Below are 17,924 nucleotides of genomic sequence, written 5' to 3'. Positions count from 1 at the left end.
TGCTGCTGCTGCTGCTGCTAATGCTCCTCCTCCTCCTCCTCCTCCTCTTCTTCCTCCTCCTTCTTCTTCATTTTTGGAGACAGGGTTTCTCTGTGTAGCCTGGACTCACTTTGTAGACCAGGCTGGCCTTGAACCCACATTGATCCACCTGCCTCTGTCTCCCGAGTGCACACATGGGTGGACAAGATTCATTAGCAGGTGCCCTCAGACATCATCCTTGGCCCACCAGCTGTTTGTCTGTCTTCACTTTAACCCTGTGCTGCTCTTGAGTTGCCAGAGAGTAGATTTGGCTGGCCATGGTGATCAACACCTGTAATCCCAACCTTCTATGAGTCTGAGGCAGGAGAATCATCAGGAGTTTGAGGCTAGCCAAGGTTTCAGAGTTAGAACATCTCTCAAACAAGGAAAAAAAACACACAACACAACAACAACAAACTGAAAAGAGGGCTGGGAAGGTGTCTCAGTGCTTAAGAGTGCTGGCTGCTCTTGCAGAGGACCTGATTGAGTTTAGTTCCCAGCACTCATTAACTGTCTGTAACTCAAGATCCAAGAGGTCTAACAACTGGTTTCCTTAGGTGCTGTATGCATGTGGTGCACCTACAGACATGCAAGGAAAACACTCATACATCTGAATAAGACTTTTTGTTGTTTTTAGTTTTGTTTGTTTTTTTTTAGACAGAGCTTTCCGTGTAGCCCTGGTTGTCCTGAGACTTCACTCTGTAGACCAGACTGGCCTCGGATGCAGAAATTCATCTGCCTCTGCCTCCAGAGTGCTAGGATTAAAGGTCTGTGTCACCACACTCAGCAACATGAGTATATCTTTGTTGCTGTTCTATTTTGTTTTTCAAGACAGGGTTTCTCTGTAGCCTTGGGTGCTCTGGATTGGCTTTGTAGACCAAGCTGACCTGAAACTCACAGAGATCTGCCTGCCTCTACCTCCTGAGCACTGGGATTTAAAAGCATGCACCACCACACCCAGCTTGAATAAATCTAAAAAGAAAGAAAGGAAAGGAAAGGATGAGTGAGACAAACTGCCTGCCCATGGGGTATATTTCTCCTGGGATGTGTCCTGTGTTTGTTCAATTGCCCCAGCATGCCCTGGACATGGCCTTGTTTCTCATGCATGCCTACTCTGTACAGAATCAGATTCTGCCTCCCATTTCTGAAGTCTTTTCCTTGTTCCCTCCCATGGAAGTCTCCTGCTGTCATACCAGTCCCTCTAAACCTTGGATGACTTTGTTCCCCTGCCATTACTGCCTGCTCATGGCTTAGTGAGCTTGTATCTTGGTACGTGTTGGTGACTGAGAGAGACCTACTGCTTGGAGGAGGTGCAGATTGCAGGCTGTGAGATAAGGATGGATATGGCTACTCTGCTAACTTCTGGGACTGGAATTCCTGCTGTCACTCCTGAGAGCCTCTCCCTGTCAGGTCCTCACAGAGAGCACCCAGGTTTTTACCACCCAAACTGAGCAGCTCTCAGGAGTCAACTCTGTGACTGTGTCTTTTGTTTGTTTGTTTGTTTTGTTGTTGTTGTTTTTGTTTTTCAAAACAGGGTTACACAGAGCCCTGGCTGTCCTGGACTTTCTTTGTAGACCAGGCTGGCCTTGAACCCACAGAGATCTGCCTGCCTCTGTCTCCCAAATGCTGGGATTAAAGGTGTGTGCCACCATACCGGCTATGTGACCGTGTCTTTAGCACAAAGGCCTTTGGGAACATTCAGGATCCAAGCTACAGAAACCCTGACATTATCCATCCTGGCATATTTTGTATTTTACGTCCTACCAATCTGTAGTCTCCTCCAGTAGGCCCTTGTGTTTTATGTTTCCACCTCCAAATTAAGAAAAGCTGCTTGGGGACTTTTACCAAACATCTCCAGAGGGTTCCAATCACCAGAACACAGTCCATGCAAGAAGTGCTGGCTATGTGTGTTGGTGTGGGTCACAGGACAAATGGTTGTGTAATGTGTATGTACTTTCATGCAGTCTTTTGGGCAGTGTGTTCCTCTCTGATGATCTGATGCTCTGCTTTGTGTTGTGTCTGTAGCTCACTGTCATGTTTCTTGCCACATATTGCCACATGCTGCTGTCTGAGAGTGCCAGGGGTTCCCATGTCTGTGCCAGCATGGTATACACAGCAGCCCTGGTTAAGCTTGTCCTCCTGTGTGTTGTCTTCTTGGTATTGGGTGCTGACCAGTTCCATCCTTGTGGCCTGAGGACATAGGGTGGGAAAATTAGAGGTTCAGCCTGGCTTGCCAATGATCCAGGAAAGCTGCAGCAGCAGTCCTAACATGCCTGGGGAGCAGTTCATTTCTAGCTCAGTGTTACTGACCAGGCAAGTGTTCTAGGAACCATCTTCACATGTGTTTGCTTTCAGCCCCTGGAGCTTAGTTCTAGGCTAGGCAGGCCTAGGGAAGGGCTGGATTTCTGTCCCTACAAAGAATGTGCTGTTGTAAGAGAAGGAGCAGGGCTGGTGGGGCTTGGGAGCTAGGACCTGAGAGGGAGCAGGTGCTGCTGCAGGGTGACTGCTTCCCACGCATCCTTCTGTGGAAGCCTGAAGTTGCAAGTATGTAGAAAGGAGCTGAGCAGAGGCTTCTTTTTTTTTTTTTTCTTTGTATTTCAAGGTAGGGTTTCTCTGTGTAGCCTTGACTGTCCTGAAACTCACTCCGTAGACTAGGCTAGCTAGGAACTCAAAAAGACCTTCTTGCCTCTGCCTCTCCTGTTAAAGGTGTGCGCCACCACCTCCCAGCAAGCAGAGGTTCTTTTAAGAGCAGGAGGGCAGCTCTAATTACAGATCAGCCTAGCATATACTCCAAAATATGTTGATCTCAAGTAGTCACAGGACTTACGTGTCCCCCAGAAGTATGCTGTCTTGAGGGTTGCAAGTGGGACGGTGCATTACCATTCCCACCAGACCTGGAAATCTTGGGAATCATGGCTTCATGGATTGTTTGGCTGCTACCCCTATAGTCCCACTTCCTCATTCCATGCCCACTTGCCTTCTGAGGGAGAAAGTGAGTCCTAGAGAGCAGGAAACCTGCTAGGAATCCTGTCACAAACTGTGCTCCCTCCATGCTCTTTGAGTCAGTCAGGCCATGTGAAGTCAGAGCCAAACTAGTCTGTTCTGGGTGTCTTGAGGCTTGGTTGTGATGAGGTGGCAGTGTCTAGATGCCAGCTGTGCCTGAAAGCATTTATTTAGTAGCTTAATTGTGCTTTGTTAAACAGATATTGACTTGTACCCCCACCCATTTGATCTGGTTGGAAACATTTGATCCCCTGACTCAACCAAGATTGACTGTAGGAGGATGGTTAAGACTTGCCACTGTGAAGTAAGAAGCCCTGCAAGATGGAGCATATGAGCCTGCGACTGCCACAGGCTTCTGTCTGAGCCAGTTGAGCTTATACCATGTAGCTAGGAGCTGAGGATCTTGAGGATGGACTTCAGAGGCTTTTTTAATATAGCCCTGGGCTGTGGGGCTGTAGCAGGTTGTGCCAGTGTTCCAAACCTCTGTTGATAAGGTAGGGGAAGCTTTTTAGAAACAGCAGACTTCATTTTGTGAAGTTTTACATTCTTTCTTTCTTTCTTTTTGGGTCTTTTGAGACAGGGCTTCTCTGTGTAGCCTTGGCTGTCCTGGACTCGCCTTGTAGACCAGGCTGGCCTCGAACTCACAGCGATCCCCCTGCCTCTGCTTCCTGAGTGCTAGGATTAAAGGCGTGGGCCATCACTGCCCAGTGTTTAAAAATTCTTATTTAGTTATATTTTTAATTTTACTGGTTTTTGAGACATGGTTTCACAATGTATCCCTGGCTGGCCTGGATCTCACTGTGTAGACTAGGCTAGCCTGGAACTCACAGAGATCTGACTGCTTCTACATCCTGAGTGCTGGAGTAGCTTTCTCAGGGAGGTTTGTGAGTGGAATCTCACAGCACATCACCTGTGAGGTGGACTCTTTCCACTCTTTGATCTCTGGCAGCCCAGAGAATTGTGTATGGGGGCAGACATTGCCACTCTGTTGTTGACTGGTGGCCCATGTGGCCCATGGAGTGGTGACACAGTTTGTTCAGCTGTTTTCTACTCTGCAGGTCTTCTGGACTGCTGCCATTATTTGTGTGTAGCTTTTGTGTCACTACTTTCATTTCTCTGGAGTGAAATATACATGAGTATGGCTCCTGGTGAAATGGGAATTTCATATTTAGTTCTTAAGAACCTCCACAACTGATTTTCAGTGATGTTAGGTGAATATACACTTCCTTTATGTCTTTGGCAGCATTTAGTGTGTGTATAAATACATATAGTTCAGATGAACTTTTCCTATCTGGCCTGGCATTGCGTCTTCCAAGACCCAAAGACCATCTAACAAAAACCCCAACCCCAGGCATGAGAAACCATCATTTGAATTGTTGGGCTGGGTTGTCCAAAACATTTCAGGCTATTGCCCAGAGGTGAAAGTTAAGCCTCTATTGCTTAAGACACCATGCACTTCAGACAGGGCCCAGAGGCCCCTGAGAGGGAACTGACCTGAATGCCTCCTCCCTGAGGTAGCAGAAGCTGCTATTCAAGCTTCCAAAGGAGGGAAGCAACCAGTACTCCTACCCCAGCTGTGATGCCTATGAACCACAACAATGCCCAGCATGGCTCAGTAGCCCTAAAGGTTCAGTAGTGGCAAGTGTATACGTTATAACCAAGTGGGCTTCATCCCAGAAAGGCAAGGTTGGTACAACATATGTAAATCAATACATGTAATGTACCATATAAACAAATATCAGGAAAGAAACCACATCATTATTTTAGTCAATGCTAAAAAGGTATTTGACAAAGCCCAACATGCCTTCATGATAGAAGTTCTAGAAACTTTATGAATAGATGGGACCTACTTCACAATCATAAAGGCTATATTCAGCAAACCTATAGACAACATTACATTAAATGGAAACTTACTCAGGACATTTCTTTTAAAGGTGGGAATGAGTCAAAGATATCTATTCTCCCTGCTCTTTCCTAGTGCTCGAAACCTTAGCTATAGCAGTTAGAAAGAGAAAGATAAAAGGGGTAACATTAGGAAGGGAAGGAAGCACACAGCCCTATTTGCAGTTGACATGATGCTTTATTTAGAAGACCCTATTGAGTCTATAAAACAAAACAAAAACCCTAAGTGGTATCCCTTCGATCCTGTGTGACAAAATCCCAGGCATGTGTCAGTTTTGAAACATGTCATTCTTCTAATGATGGAGGCAAGTCACTGATGATGCTGGGCGAGGTAGTCAGGACAGCCCTTGAGGAAGGGACATGAGATCCTAAGGTGTAGGAGGCTTTGTAAGGTTGTGGGCTGGGTGGGGATCTGGGAGAGACAGCAACAGGCCCCCAAACCTGACTGGAGAAGGGCAGCCATGGGGATGTGTGAGGATTGTGTGTCTGTGTGTGTGTGTGTCTGTGTGTGTGTGTGTCTGTGTCTCTGTGTGTGTGTCTATGCCTGTGTATGTGTGAAGGAAGTGTCTCTCTGGGTCTTTTTTGTGCTCAGTGAGAGGGTTGTGTATTGTCCTATGACTTTGCCCTGTGTGGCTAGTCTCTCAGTTTCCTGGTATCACCAGGCTGTTGGGACCAAACCAGCCCTTCAGGAGCTGTTGTATCATCCTGTGCTCCATAGGGCCAGTGCAGCCTTGAATATCCTGCTCTCTTACTCATCTGGTCCACATCAACTCCTACAAATTATAGGTCTTAAGTCCTTTGTCCCTATCTCTGACTTGGGCAGAGTCCCTTGAAAACTCAGCCCCTGCAGAGGTCTGACTTCCTTAGGGTGGGAAAGAGAACTTGGTTTACTCAGATGCTTACAGTGTGACCAGACTTAGGTCCTAGTAAATGATTGTTTTGAGACAGTCTTACTCAGTAGTTAATCCTGATAAGTGTGTGTGTGTGTGTGTGTGTGTGAGAGAGAGAGAGAGAGAGAGAGAGAGAGAGAGAGAGAGAGAGAGAGATCATGCATGTTGTTGCATGTATGGAGGGCTTATTTTGGGACTTGGAGATTATATATATATATATCCTTCCACTATGGGTTCAGGGGATCAAACACAAGTTGTCAGGCTTGCATGTGTTTTATTTTAATTTTTTGAGATTATAATATAATTACAATATGGCTCCCTTTTCTCCCTCAACTCTTTCCATATACTCTTGCTTTCTTTAAATTATGGTTTATTTTTAATTACTGCTATATGCATATATTTATATATTTATTCCTAAGTATAACCTGCTTAGTCTTTATGTTACTTGTATATATGTTTTTGGGGTCGACCATTTGGTAAGGCTGTTTCTCCCATTTCAGTTGCCTGTGGTTGTGAAAGGTGAGGCCTCCTGAGCTTTTCCCCCATTCTTTCGCATGCGTATCGTTATGTCCTTGTTCATGTCATGCTTAGACAGCCATGTTGGTGAGACTTTATGGATGTAGCTTTTGACGTTACTGGGAGTCAACATCTTACGGCAAACTCTCGGATCCTCTAGCTTTTAGAATCTTTCTACCTCTTCTTCTACTGAGCTTTACTCAGGTGCTGGAGTGTTTTATAGATGTATCCATTGGGACTGAGCTCAACAATTCTGCGTTTTGATTGATTGTGCTTTTCTGTAGTGGTCTCTGTCTGTTACAAAGAGGTGTTTCCTTGATGCAGGGTGCGAACTCTCCTTAGCTGTGGGTATCAGGACAACTGTTTTAAGTTGTATTTAGGTATTATGCTGCTTTTGAAAAGGAGAGGTTGAGGGGCTGGAGAGATGGCTCAGCAGTTAAGAGCACTGTTTGCTCTTTCCAGAGGTCCTGAGTTTAATTCCCGGTAACTACATGGTAGCTCACAACTATCTATATATAATGTAATCTCATGCCCTCTTCTGGTGGGCAGGTGTACATGCAGATAGAGCACTCATATACGTAAAATAAATAAATAACTCTTTAAAGAAGAAAAAGAGAGGTTGAGCTGGGCATGGTGGTACACACCTTTAATCCCAGCACTTGTGAGGCAGAAGCAGGCACATCTCTATGAGTTCAAGGCCAGCCTGGTCTACAAAACAAGTCCAGGACAGCCAGGGCTGTTACACAGAGGAACCCTGTCTCCAAAAACCAAAAAGAAGAAAGGGGGTGGGGGGGAGGAAGGTTGTAGGTTCTCTTCTAGTATGTGTGACTTCACAGCTCTGGGCAGTTAGCTAGGTACCCACACCAGGCATGGTTTCCTTCCTGTTGAGTGGGTCTTAAAGTCCGGTTAGAGAGCTGTAGGTATCAGCAAGGTATACTTGCCACTACTGCACTGAGGGTTATGGTGCCATTGTTGATGTGCTTCATAGGCATCATAGCTGAAGAGAACTGTTGGTTGCCTCATTTTCCCAGAAGCTCTCACAGCATCTTCTGGGATCATGCAGGAAGGCTTCTCATGTCTTGTATTGAGATTTTCTATTAAGTGGTCTTTGGTTCTTAGAGGAAGTATCATCAATAAAGATGAGAGAGGTTGATTAAAATTATGTATATTTATATACACAATTTTGTGTATTGTAAGGTTTTTGGAGGTAAATAGATAGTATGATTCCTTATTACTTTTTCAGAGGTCTTTGTTGTTATTTTACCCACCTCCCACCTTCTTCTGTATTTGCCTCCCTCTCCTTCCCTAAAGTACCCTTCTTCCCATCTCCCAGGCCACATCACAGAACTATCTCCCTCTCTAGTTTTCCTGAGCCCCTTTCCTGGCAGTGGTCCCGTTCTACATTCATGCAGAATATGTACTCACATCTGAAGGGCTGAAGCTATGAACCCCATGAGAGAAAACATAAAGCATGCATCTTTCTGTGTCTGGAGAATTTTACTCAGTGTATTTTCTAGTTCCGTCCACTTATTGCAAAATTCGTGTTTCCATTTTTCTTTACAGCTGAATTGTGTATTCAGTACATTTTCTTTATTCATTCATCAGGATAATGACTTTTCCTTTGTTTCCATACTTAGCTGTTGTGAATAAAGCACTAATGAACATCCTATGTAGGATACTGGGGCGTTTGGGCATATATGCCATTGAGTGGTATGGTAGGGTCATATGTAAGACTTACTTTTAGCTTTTTGAGAATGCTCCACACTGATTTCCATAGTGGCTGCACCAGTTTGCAGTCCCACCGATCGTGAGTGAATGAAGGTTCCCTTTTCCCTACGTCTCCTCCAGCATTTGTTATTCTGACTAGAGTAAGATGAAATCTCAAAGTTGTTTTGATTTACATTTTCCTAATTTCTAAGGAAGATAAACATTTTCTGGATATTTGCCAACCATTTTTTTCCTTCTTTTGAGAACTCTCTGCTGAAGTCCCTAGCTCATTTTTCTAATGAGTCATTTGTGGGTGTTGTTATTGTTGTTGTTTTGACTCTGTGGGTTTTGTTTGTTTGTTTGTTTGTTGAGTCTATATAGTCTGAACATTAATTCTGTCAGCTGTATGGTGGCAAAGCTTCTCTCCCATTCTGTGGGCTTCCTCTTCACCCTGTTGGTTGTTCTTTAAGCTGTGTGGAAGCTTTTTCGTCTCAGGAAGCCCCACTTGTCTGTTGTTGGCCTTAGCTCTTGAATTAATGGAGCCCTAGTCAGAAAGTCCTTTCCTACTCCTTTAGCATGAGGGTGCTGCCTATGTTTTTTTCTAACTATTTTGGTATTTTAGGTTTCACATCAAGATCTTTAATCCATGTGGAGTTTTTGCTCAAGATGACAGACACAAGTCTAATTTCATTCTTCTGCGTGTTGCCATGCAGTTTCCCAGTACCATTTATTGAACATGCTTTCCTTGTCAAATGAGGTTATATGTATTCATGTTGGCTCTTTGGTTTTTATTCCATTGGCTACATATCTGGTTTGTGTGTGTGTGTGTGTGTGCCAGTGCTACACTTTTTTTTCTTTTTTAAATAACCATGGCTCTGTAATATATCTTTTAAAATCTTGAATGGTAATCCCTTCGGCATTGTTCTTTTTGCTCAGGGTTGTTTGGTCTGTCTGGGGTCTTTAGTGGTTCCATATAGGTTTTAAGAAGAATGAGATAGAGGTTGCATTGAATTTGAGAGTAGCTTCTTGTAAAATTGTCTTATTTTATAATGTCATTTCTATCAGTCCATAAGCGTGAGATGTCTTTCAATTTTCTAGTGTCTTTATCTCTTCAGAGTTTAAAAGTTTTCCTTGGTTAGGTTTATTCCTAGACATTTTATTTTCTTTGAAGCTATTGTGAGTGGGGTGTGCCCATGGTTTCCTTCTCTGTATGTTTGCTGTTGGTGTATAGAAAGGTGATTGATTTGTCCAGGGTGACTATATATATCTGTCCACATTGCTGAATTTCTTTATCATTCTTGAAGATTTCCGATAGAATTTTTGGGATTGCTATATGTGTATTATGGTATCATATCATCTGCACATAGGGACAGTTAGACGACTTCTTGATGTAGGTCCCTTCCAGCTAGTGCTTCCCTTCCCGCGGTGTTGAAGAGGAGTGGGCATGGTGGGCGTGTCAGTGTCTTCCCTGGCTTCAGTGGGGCTGCTGGAAGCCGTTCTCCACTTAGAACAGGAGTTCTTAGCCCTCTAGTGTTGCAGCCCTTTAATGCAGTTCCTTGTGTTGTGGTGACCCCAACCATGAATTATTTTTGTTGTTTCTGCATAACTAATTTTGCTAGTGTGAATAGTAATGTAAATATCTGTTTTCTGATGGTCTTAAGTGACCCCTGTGAAAGGGTCCTTTGGTTCCCAAAACAGTTGCCACCCACAGGTTGAGAACTGCTGATTTAGGATGATGTTGACTCTGTGTGTGTGTGTGTGTGTGTGTGTGTGTGTGTGTGTGTAAAACCTTTCATTGTGTTGAAGTATGTTCCCATTCTTTTTAGAATTTTTATCATGAAGACATGTTCAATTCTGTCAAAGGCATCTACATTTTTTGAGGTGATAATGTAAATTTTGTCTTTAAATCTATTTATGTGGTTTAGTGCATTTATTGACTTGTGCATATTCAAACATCCCTGTATTTCAAAGATAAAATCAATCTGGTCATGGTGGGTAATCTTTTTGATGCATGTCTCTATTCTGTTTGAAATAATTATTTAATGAGTCTCCCCCCAACCCCCAGCCCATCCCTCACCCCCCAAGACAGGGTTTCTCTGTGTTACAACCCTTGCTGTCCTGGACTTACTTTGTAGATCAGGCTGGAGTTTGTTTGTTTGTTTTAATTCATTGCGAATATAGTAGCCTGTAGTTTTCTTTTTGTTATTGTTTTTTTCCTAGTCTAGATATTAAAGTGATGCTCTCTTTGTAGAAGGCATTTAGATGTTCCTTATATTTCTTTTCTTTATTTGACTAGCTTTTAAAACATTAGCTATAGATCTTTGAAAGTCTATTAGAATTCTGATGTGAATCCATCTGGCCTTGGTCTTTTCTTTTCTTTCTTTTCTTTTCCCCCCTTTTTTTTTAAACTGGAAGGCTTTTTATTACTATTTCATTGTCCTCACTTTTTGTGGGTTTGTTTAGGTTCTTGACTTCTCAGTTTAATTTTTGTAGTCTATTTGAATCTAGAAAGCCATCCTTTGTTGTTGTTTTGTTTTTGTTTTTGTTTTCCATCTTAATGGAGTACATGTTTTTTTTAAGTGTTCCCTTATGGAGGAGAGATGGCTCAGAGGTTAAGAGTACTTACTGCTTTTCTAGAGGTCCTGAGTTCAATTTCCAGCAACAACATGATGGCTCACGACCATTTATAATGTGATTTGATGCCCTTTTCTGGTGTGCAGGTGTACATGCAAGTATAATAAATAAGCAAATCTTTTTTAAAAGTCCCCTTAAAATAGTCTAAATTTTTTTGTTGTCTGATATGTTTCCCTGTTCATTTTTGATTACGTTAATTTGAGTCCTCTGTTTCCTTTTGGTTAGTTGGGCCAAGGGTCTGTCAGTCATGTTTATCTTGTTTTAAAAAAAACAGTTATTATATTCATTGAGTCTTTGTTTCTATATCATTGATTTCTGTTGTGCTTCTTATTTCTTGCCATCAACTGGGGTTTTTGTTTATTTGTTTTTGTTTGTTTGATTTTGAGACGGAGTTTCTCTGTGTAGCCTTGACTGTTCTGGAGTGACCTCTGTAGATCAGACTGGCCTAGAACTCACAGAGATCTGCTTGCTTCTGCTTCCTAAATGCTGAGATTAAAGGCATTTGCCACCACCATCCAGCATCTTTCTGATTTTTTTAAATGTAGGCACTTAGATTTAGCAATTTATCTCATAGGACTACTTTCAAAATGTCCCAAAGATTTTGTTGTGTTTATATTTTCATTTAGTTTTTGGAATTTTTCTTTTTTTATTTATTAATTAATTTAACCACTTTATAGTCTGATCGAAGCCCCCTCCCTCCTCTCCTCCCAGTCCCACCCTCCCACCCCCTTCCTCCCACCCCCTCTCCTTTTCTCTGAGAAAGGGAGCCCTCCCCCAAGGGTACCAACCCACCCTGGCACCTCAAGTCACAACAGGACTAAGCACATCCTCTCCCACTGACACCAGGCAAAGTAGTCCAGCCAGGGGAAAGGGATCCAAAGGCAGGCATTGCAGACAGTCCCTACTCCAGTAATTAGGGGACCCACATGATGTACATCCGCTACGTATGTGTAGGAGGCCTAGGTTCAGCTCATGCATGTTCTTTGGTTGGTGATTCAGTCTCTTTGGGCCCAGGTTAGTTTACTCTCCAGGTCCCCTCCGGCTCCCTCAGTCCTTCCTCCCACTCTTCCCCAAGACTCCCTAAGTTCTACCTATTGTTTGGCTGTGGATCTCTGCATCTGTTTCCATCAGCTGCTGGCTGAAGCCTCTCAGCAGACAGTTGTGCTAGGCTCCTGTCTGCAATCAGTGCACAGCATCATTAGAAGTGTCAGGGGTTGGCTGTCTCCCACGGGGTGTATCTCAAGCTGGGCCAGTTACTGGTTGGCCTTTCCCTCAATCTCTGCTCTATCTTTATTCCTACATTTCTTGTAGGCAGAACTCATTTTGGGTCAAAGGTTTATTTGTTTGTTTGTTTATTTATTTATTTATTTATTATGCAGTGCTCTGCCTGCATGTACACCTGCAGGCCAGAAGAGGGGACCAGATCGCATTATAGGTGGTTGTGAGCCGCCATATGGGTGCTGGGAATTGAACTCAGGACTTCTGGAAGAGCAACTGGTTCTCTTAACCGCTGAGCCATCTCTCCAGCCCTGCGTCGAAGATTTTATGGTTGGGTTAGTGTCCCCCTCCCTCCACTGCAAGTCCCACTTGGCTACAGGAGGTGAGGACTTCAGGCTCTCTATCTTCCTCTGCTAGAAGTTTCAGGGTCATCCCCATAGACTCCCAGGAGCCTCCCCGCCATCTGATCCCACCCTCTCTCCCACCTAGTATCCTCCCTCCGTCCTCTTCTCATGTCTATTTTATGTCCCTTTCTGAGTGATATTCAAGCATCTCCCTTGAGCCCTCCTTGTTACCCAACTTCTTTGGGTCTGTGGATTGTAGCATGGTTATCCTGTGCTTTATGGCTAAAATGTGCTTATAAGTGTGTGCATATCATGTGTGTCTTTCTGGGTCTGGGTTACCTTGCTCAGAATGATCCTTTGTAATTTCATCCATTTGCCTGCACTGGATATCTTTGTTTTTAATGTATGAGTAGTATTCCATTGTATAAATGTACCACGTTTTTTTTTTAAACCCATCCTTCGGTTGAGGGACATCTAGGTTGTTTCCAGTGTTTGGCTATTATGAATAAAGCTGCTATGAACCTAGTTGAGCAAGTGTCCTTGTGGTATGGTGGAGCATCTTTTGGGTATATGCCCAGGAGTGGTATAGCTGGGTCTTGAGGTAGAATTACTCCCAATTTTCTGAGAAACTGCCAGATTTATTTCCAAAGTGGTTGTACAAGTTTGTATTCCCATCAACAATGAAGGAATTCATCTTGCTCCACATCCTTACCAGCATGTGCTATCATTTGAAGTTTTGATCTTAGCCATTCTGATGGGTGTAAGGTGGAATCTCAGAGTCGTTTTGATTTGTATTTCCTTAATGACTAAGGCTGTTGAACATTTCTTTAAGTGGTTCTCAGCTATTTAAAATTCTCAGTTGAGAATTCTCTATTTAGGTTTGTACCCCATTTTTAGTTGGGTTATTTGTTTTATTCGTGTTTAATTTCTTGAGTTCTTTATATATTTTGGATACTAGCTCTCTGTCGGATATAGGGTTGATGAAGATCTTTTCCTATTCTGTACGCTGCTGTTTTGTGCTGTTGGTGGTGCCCTTTGCCTTGCCTTTGCCTCATGAGGCCCCATTATTAATTGCTGATCTTAGAGCCTGAGCTGTTGGTGTTCCATTCAGGAAGTTGTCTATTGTACCAGTGCGATCAAGGTCTTCCCCACTTTCTCTTTTATCAGATTCAGTGTATATAGCATTATGCTGAGGTCTTTGGTTCACTTGGGCTTGCGTTTTGTGCAGGTAATAGGTGTGGGTGTGTTTGCGTTATACATGCAGACATCCAGTTCCACCAGCACTATGTGTTGAGGGCGCTTTCTTTTTTCCATTGCATGGTTTTGGCATCTTTGTCAAAAATCAAGTGACCATAGGTGTGTGGGTTTATTTCTGGGTCTTCAATTCAATTCCATTGGTCAACCTGTCTGTTTCTATGCCAACATCATGCGGTTTTTATTACTACTGCTCTCTACTACAGCTTGAAATCAGGGATGGAGATAACCTCCAGACATTATTTTATCGTACAGGACTGTTATAGCTATCCTGGGTTTTTTATTTTTCCATATGAAGTTGAGAATTGCTCTTTCAAGTTCTGTGAAGAGTTGTGTTGGTATTTTGATGGGAATTGCAATGAATTTGTAGATTGCTTTTGGTCAGATAGTCATTTTTACTATGAATTCTTTTACCTGCTCATCATTCAGTAATAAAGTTGTCTAATCTCCATGAATTTGTGTATTTGTTAGAGATTTGTTTGCTGCCATTTTTCATTTCTGTGACACTGTGGTGAGAAATCATACAAGGAGCGACTTCAGTGTTTTGAATTGATGAAGATTTGGTTTGTGTTCCAGGACAAAGAGAATAACCCTAAGCTCTTTTCTCCTTAATTTCATCAAGTAGTTTCTTTGTGTCTTCTTCAAACTCCTCGAATTCTTTGATGAAATGTGTGATTCTTTTAAATTCTGTGTTCTGGGGTTCATCTAGGTAATTCCCTAGATGTAGGTTTTACAGAGAAAATGCTGGCATAGCCTTTCATATTGTTGGTATTTTGTGATGAGATCTGTGCATGTGGATCCTTTTTTGAGACAGGGTTTCTCTATGTAGTCTTGGCTGTCCTGGACTCACTCTACAGACCAGGCTGGCCTAGACTAGAACTCACAGAGATCTGCCTGGCTCTGATTCTCTAAGTGCTGGGGTTACAGGTGTGTGCCACACACCCAGCTGTATGCTTCCTTTGTTTATTCTGAGTCTGTTATGGACAGAGCAGGTTTCGGGCAAAAGAAAGGGTATTCAGGTAGTTTGGGCCTAGAGATTGGAAATGGCTCCGGTGGAATGAAGTCAGGTGGAGAGAAGGGCCTGGGGTGAATACACCATGTGCTTCCTGGTCCAAGCCTGGATGATGGGACTAGATTTGGCTGAGTGGAAAGGTTGGATATGGTGTGGAAGTGTCCTTTGGTTGGGGCTAGCAGAAGCCTGGAGATCTTCTTTAGTATAGGCAGAGGAGGCCAGACTAGGCTAGTACAATACATGTTGGGCCCAGACTAGATCTGGCAGGTTGTAGAAAAGGTATGTTTGGGAATATCAAAGGGACTCACTAGTCAAGACTCTGGAGGCAGACCTGGGGAGGTCTGGATACCAACTGGGGTGATTACCAAGTGGCACAGGAGCCACCTGTGGGTGGTTATAGGTAGAGCGAGTTCTGGGGAAACCTAGAGGTTGACTTGAACACAGGAGAGGGTGGTTAGATTAGGCAGGGGTTTGTAGGATGTGGGATCCAGTGGAAGCCTAGAGCTTGGCTGCTGCACAGTCAGTGGTTCTTAGACTAGGCTGGCCACTGGTTATGGGACCTGGGCTAGATCTGGTGGGTTATAGTAAAGGCATGGATAGGGGGTTGGAGAAGGGAGAAGGGGACACCTCACTGGGCTAGACCCTGGAGGAGCATATGAGAACTCCCTTTACGTGCTTTTAAAAAAATGGCTTTATTGAGTTCAAAGCCACCTTAGTCTACAGAGTGAGTTCCTGGACAACTAAGGCTACACAGAGAAACCTTTTCTTGAAAATAAATAAATAAATAAATAAATAAATAAATAAATGCTTTATTGAGGTAAATTCATGTAATTAAAATGTTTAAAGTACACAACTTAGTGATTTTGGTTATTTCTAGAGATGGAGTTGTCAACATAGTCACCCTACACCTTTCACTGTCTCTTGACCCTAGCTAGCCCCAGTTCCAAACTATCCAGTAAGCTGCTCTCTGTCCTTTGAGATTTGCCTCTGTCACTGTTGGAGGTACCAGCTTTCCTGCCAGCTCTTTCTAGAGCCATCGTTCTTTCTTATTCTAGCCCTATGCTTTCCTGGCTGCCTCTACTGGAGGCCCTTTTGTAGAGATACTAAGATCTGTGATGGTGGCTCAGAAAGTTCTGGTAGGTCTCTAGTGTGTAGTGCGTGCCTATGCATTGTAGGTCTAGACAGAGGTTTGCTGAGTGAATAATGATGCCAGTGAGGAATTGAGGCAGGGTGACCTGGGTTTTAAGGATATTTGCACCAATCACTAAGGTCCCCTTTGTCTCCTTTAGGGAAGGTCATGTAGATATACCTAATATAAAGTCACCCTAAAGCCCTGTAGCCATAAACCAAAAAGATGCCTCACAATCACACTGGGTAGTCTGTTGACCAGATCCCACAGGTAGGGGATGTGAGGGCCACTCAAGATGGAGGCCAAGAGGGGCGGGAGGATCAAGATGTACAGGCTACAGGGAGTCATCTGGCCCAGCTCTGGTTTTCCTATGCTGTAGATAGTCTACCTACAGTGTGTGCTTAGCGCGTTTCCAGGGAGAAGGGGAGATGTTCAGCTGGCTGGGCGCTGCCAGTGTCCATTTAGCTCTTGGGCTTTCTGCCAGTGCTTACTCCTGCGCTCCATCAAAGCAAAGTTCTGTCATTTCCCAGCAGCCTGCCTCTATCCCAGCTCACATCTCTTTCTACCCACTCTACTCAGGAAAAGTCAGAGTTTGGGGGTGTTGTTAAGGACTCTGTGCAAAGAAGCCAAAAAATGGGAGGATTCTTGGCTTAGGCTGGAGGCTGTATGACCCTTTAGCAAGCAAATTGCCCTCTCTTGAGTCACAGATTCCACAGCTAAATGGGTTGGCCTGATGGGGCCTCCCAGTTTGCAGATAAGCATTATCAAGAGCCTCGGTTCCCCATGGCTCATTCAGAGATCATGAGGTGGAGTCAGCAGGAGGATTTGAATTTTCTTGTCACTGTCCCCCAAATGGCAGAAGGTACATTGGTTCAGTTCAGTTGTCCCTTTGCCAACCTCTTCTCTCCAATTGGATGTAGTTGTAAAGTCAAGCGCCATAGCGTGCCGCATTCCTATAAGCACATTGTACTCCTTTTGCCAGGTCTCAAGGGTGGGAGGTGCTTTGGTCAGTAAAACAATAGCCAGGCCTAACATTTGTTGAGGTTTTATAGGCCAGACATCATGCTTGGTGCTTTTTTCTTATGTAGTTTTTATTGAGGTCTAACTCACATGCTATATAACATTCACCCTCTTAAACTGTTGAGTTCTCTAGCTTTATGCTACTCACAGTACTGCAGCAATCTCCAGTATCTCATCTCAGAACATTTTTATCACTTGCCAAAGAAACCCAATGCCTTTTCCCATTGCCCCTGGGTAACCATTCCCTTTGCCTTCTGTTGTGTGGATTTGCCTGTTCCAGATAGTTAATGTGAACAGGATTCAATAGTGTGCAGGTCTTTGTGTCTAACTGCTTTCAGTTGTACAGTGCTCTTGAGGTTCACACACTTTGTGTGCATCAGAGCCTCTATCTGTGTCATACTGTGCAGTCAGTGTGTGGATGGACTACAGATCTTTCAACTGTCTGTGTGCATTTCTGCTATTAGACCCTTGGGCAGTTGGGAACAGTGCTCTTAGAATGTTGCAGTGCGTGTTTCCATTTTTGTAGTTTTCTCACATGTATGTTACCTAGCAGTGGAATTGTTGGTGCTCACAGTAGCTTAGCTGTGTGCTCAACTTTCCCCAAACTGCCAGGCTGTTTTCCAGCTGCAGCATTCAGCTCCCTGTACTCTCTTACTTTGTTGAGACAATCTCACGCTGCAGCCCAGGTTGACCAGGAACTCATGGTGATCCACCTGCTTCAGCCTCCCCAGTCCTAAGATTACAGGCATGAGCTGCCTCACCTGGCTTCTGTCCTGGTTTTTTTCACCTGCATTATCACAGAAACTTCATGAGACAGTTAGAACTGTTGATATTCTGCTTTTCAACCGCTCAGTGGCAAGTTGAAGCCCAGAGGCTTCCTTGCCCTTGGTGGCACCTAGGCACCGGTGAATCTTAGGCCAGTGCCTAATTTGATCTCTACCAGGCTCTACTTTATGTCTTCAGGATTGGGGCTTGGAGCTGTGTCATCTACACTTGATTCCTGGCACCCAATATGGCACATTCATCTAATAAAATGTCACCCTTCCCTATCTTGGTGTGTTTGTTAGGCACTTGAGAGAGAGACAGTGTTGTGTCTCTAAGGGTTCTTTTGCTTTGTGCATTTGCATACACCCTCAGGGTTCTGTGTTTCCCTAAGCACACCACAAGCTGTGGAATTCTGGGACCTTTTAAACTAGGCATCTATTCTACCTAGCCTGTGTTGGGAAGGAGGAGATGACATCCTGTTTGTCAACTTGCCCTGCGCTCTTGTCTTCTGG

General features: G+C 43.8%; 1 protein-coding gene across 7 annotated transcripts in view; it reads left to right on the top strand.

Annotated features, from left to right (window-relative positions):
• The window catches only part of MPRIP (myosin phosphatase Rho interacting protein), a 116,212-nt gene that overhangs the window by 12,765 nt on the left and 85,523 nt on the right, over positions 1-17,924 (top strand). The window lies entirely within an intron of this gene.

The sequence above is a fragment of the Acomys minous genome, assembly GCF_964271855.1.
Source record: "Acomys minous genome assembly, chromosome: 16".
NCBI lineage: Eukaryota > Metazoa > Chordata > Mammalia > Rodentia > Muridae > Acomys > Acomys minous.
The sequence above is the reverse complement of the archived record's forward strand: the minus strand, read 5'-3'. Positions and strand labels throughout refer to the sequence as shown.